The sequence below is a fragment of the Halyomorpha halys genome, unplaced genomic scaffold (assembly GCF_000696795.3).
Source record: "Halyomorpha halys isolate HHAL.00 unplaced genomic scaffold, Hhal_1.1 Scaffold990.1, whole genome shotgun sequence".
In the NCBI taxonomy this organism is placed as follows: Eukaryota; Metazoa; Arthropoda; class Insecta; order Hemiptera; family Pentatomidae; genus Halyomorpha; species Halyomorpha halys.
In genome coordinates, this window is record NW_027113518.1 from 196,913 (window position 1) to 201,088 (window position 4,176).

Consider the following 4,176-nt stretch of genomic DNA (forward strand, 5'->3'; position numbering starts at 1 on the left):
TTGATGGTTTGGTGGAGCCCCAGAGCTCAATTCCATATGTCCAAATTGGTCTGATTATTGTAGTGTATACTAATTTTTTGTAATGAATGGGAAGTTTAGAGCGTTTGTCAAGTAAGTGTTGTAGCAATCGGAATCTACGAGCAATTTCTTGTCGTTTCAGTGTTGTGTGTGGATTCCAAGTAAGTCTCTTGTCAAGATGGAGTCCTAAGTATTGAATCTGCTCAACTAACGAAAGTTAGTGTACAAATTGTAGTTTTTCAAAAGTAGGTTTGTTTCTTGAAATATTCTTTTCTAAATTTTTACGGCCATGTCTAATTTAATACTGTAAAAATTCTTTTTTTTTGTACATTTTTTGATAGACCAACTGACACTAAGCTTTATTGACTTTTATGTTGAGTCTATTTTCCCATTATAGTCTACAAATTAGAGCAAGTTGTAAGTTTCATTGACGAATTGTGACGTATGAAGTCGGGGCTTTGTTGGAAGGTGTAACCAAAACAAGCTTAGGCCAATAATAAAATTAACCACTATGAATCAGAACATATATTGAAAAAAAAATTAATGATACAAAAATTAATACATATATTTACACCTGAAAATATTATCAAAATAAAAAGAAAATGCATTCCATTGGATTCAGGTCCCTGGATAACATTGGAATTCATGAGAATTACAGAAGATATAAATAATCTGACTGTTGAGCGTGATTCTGACCAAATCACCTCCTTATATAACCTTTTTTTTTTTTTTTATCCCCTTCCCTTACCATCTCTGGCATACGGGGTGCGGGAGCAGTGGGGTAGTGCGCTGGGGTTTGCGCATGGCACTACTCCCTAGGATCACCAATTTTTTTTTTTTTCCTTTTTTATTCTTTTGTTAATTATTAAATTTATAAAGCGCTACGTCTGATGGAGCTGCACCTTGTCCACTGCATCCCTCTGGGTGCCTCCTGCAGTTACCAGGCTGGTCTCCTTGTATAACCAAACAAAGTACTTAACTCATGACACTTCATGGGTCTTAAGAGTTCATATTATAATTATTATATTATTAATATTATATTATTATTAGTAGTATATTAATCACACCAATTGATTTTTGTTTAATTTTTAGGTAAAATAATATTCTTAATTAATCTACAATACTAACAACAACAAAAATGAAATTCACACTAGTCACAATAAACGAAAGAACAATGTAAATAAATGGAAATGTAAGATATATACAATAACACAGAACATGACAAGCTTATGTGTTTTTCATATTTTTTTACTATTTGAAATTTGGTAAACATTCGTCACTTGTGTTATCTTGTTCTTATTTTTATTTTTTTAGATTGAATTCGATTATTCAAATGTTAATCAAACTAGATCATTGCTTTCTTTAAACATATATGCCAATTTGAAACTACAAATTAAATTTTTTTAAATATAATAAAATTAATAAATATTGGTATACATATATGTGTACAATATGTGAAATTTAGGTCAAGCATTAAATATCATGCATTGAAAATCATAATTTAGATCAAAGAGTAAAACCTAAAAAAAACTCAAAATATGCAAAATTTAGGAAAACTCCCAAAACGTGAATTTTTATACAATATAAAATTAGTGTTATTTGAATTTATTTTCCATGATTCGAATTCCTGTTGATGTTTGACTAAAGTAAGGAGCAAAACATGTTTCTGCAAGGAAATCCGGGGCGTATTAGTAACACTCTCTATGCTTCCTATTTTGAAAGAGTTTGGATCATCAAGTCATAATTCAATGATATTACTAACTTACTTTCAATAGACGACACATTATTTTTTCTTTAAACTATAAACATCATTCATATGTGTAAATTAGGCTACGATATCAGTCTATGATAAAATTAAATAATATTATTATTAATAATTTCATTTCTTAGTTAAGAAGTTACTTAGTTATTTGTATATAGCTTTCAAACAAACATTCTGACAGCAACTATCCATTTTTTTTTAGTCAACTGTCCCCACCGAATCTTCCTAGGGTTTTAGAAGCAAGCAATGTCCATCTCAAATCAGCCTTCTCAAGAAGCAGGACATCCGTCACGCATTCGAGATTCCAAAAGTCCTGCAGGTTGTCATTACCTCCTCGCAGGACACTATGTGCTTTGGAGGATATCTAGGACTCGCAGGAAGCTCACCGCGGTTTATTTCAAGCTATCATAGTGGGAAAGTTACAAGGAAAATAGCGAACATGCCAATTTTCTTCATAGAAATATAACTTAAGTACAGCTTTTCATGTGAGTGAAATTTGGGACATAAATTTTACTTTAAGTGCCATCCGAAAAACGTTAGTGTATTAAACAAAGACATATAGAACTACATATAACAATTCAATTTCATTAAACTATTCCAATTACACATGTCTACAATAAGAAATTTGTTTTAATGATTTTGGCTAATCTTTGTTTATTTTTTTTTTTTATGTGTGCTGAAACCGAAAATTAACTCCGTTTTCGCGAAATCATGATATGCAACAAACCTTTAATAGTTTTTAAAGTAATCATTTGGGCAACTTTAAATTTTGTGCGGTATCAAAAATACGTTAAACAAAACAATAAGTAAGCCAGATGGCATTAATGGAATTCTACTTGGTAAGTTTGAGTTTTATGATATAACAAAATGTATTTATTATAATATACATCAATTTATAAATTTTTTGAGTGGCTTTTTATTACCTTTGAATACAGTGAATGTATGTTTCATTGTTACCATTAGAAAGAGAGAAAATCCCCCTTTCCAACTGTACAAAAACGTTTGAAGTGGGTCAAAGTTCGCACTTGTAATAAAGGTTCAAGGTAATTTAGGAAATGTGCAAAAAAAAATTACTATCCAGGTGAAATAATAAATTTCACTTTTTATTTTTTTGGAGATTTCCGTTAGGGTATCGTTTGCTTCAGCCGCTTAGCAAAATAGAGTTCAACAAAGAAGGAAAAAGATAAAAGAAGTCCAGATTTTATAAAAATATCTGTAATAATATTATATGTTCATGATGAGTCTTCTTAATGCATTTTCCTCACAAATTATTGTACTTGCAAATACAGATCTTTTTTTTTTTTTAATAATTTATTTATTGACACTTACAACTATATACACATATATACAACAAGTAAATTTGCTGTAGGTGATATAGTGACATGATAAAAACATGTGGAGAATCTACCCACTGATAGAACTCCAATAGCATTTCTAGAGGAGAAGATCTCGAGGCCATCTTCTTTTCAGACGCCTAGGAGGATTATTAGGTAAAGAAGGAGAAGCCAGGTTAGAAACAAGTGGATTTGGGTGGTTGAGAAGTTTATTATGGAAGCAACGGTATCTGGTTCTGGCCAAATCGGCAACATATGGAATATTGAGGTCCTGATGGATGACTTGATTTGTGACAAAGTAAGGAGCATTAAGGATTTTGGACTGTAAGGATTGGATTCTGGAGGAATTTGATGGTTTAGTGGAGCCCCAAAGCTCAACTCCGTATGTCCAGATAGGCCTTATAATAGTCAGCAGATCTTTTGAAATTATTAACCCGAGACACCCCCTACTTTTTGTCCCCTAAGAGGTGCCCCGTGAGCATTTATCTCATGGTAGACGATTTGTACTATTTCCCAATATAATTGGATGTGATGATAACAAAAATCTTTACTATTACTTTCAGTGCAATCTTAAATTGAAGCTCTTCCTTCAGAGGCTGAAGAATCGTAAAACACCTAAGATCTCCTTGCATTGGCTCATGATCTAAAATAAAGAACGCATGAGGTGTTCAGGAGAGCAAACTGCTAAATGATAAAAAAAAAAAAAAGTACAATAACTAAAATAAAATCTGAAGGAAATAAAATTAACTACGAATTGCCACACAATTCAACTTATTACTTGTGCAAACTATTTATTAATTATCTATTAACTATTAAACTATTTACTTGGCCAAATTTTAATGTTTTAGGACGATTGAAAAGAAAATTTTTAATCTTGCAATTTTCTATATATAATACCAGTGATGCGGCGAGAGGGATGCGCCGGGATCTCTTGAGCTCTGCTCTACCCCTCACACGTGGGGGATATAGTGGGCTCAGGGATCCTCAGGTCGATTCTGTAAATATTGTATATGTTATTTTATTTATTTATTTTTCATACAGATAGTCTGATTATGTTCATCT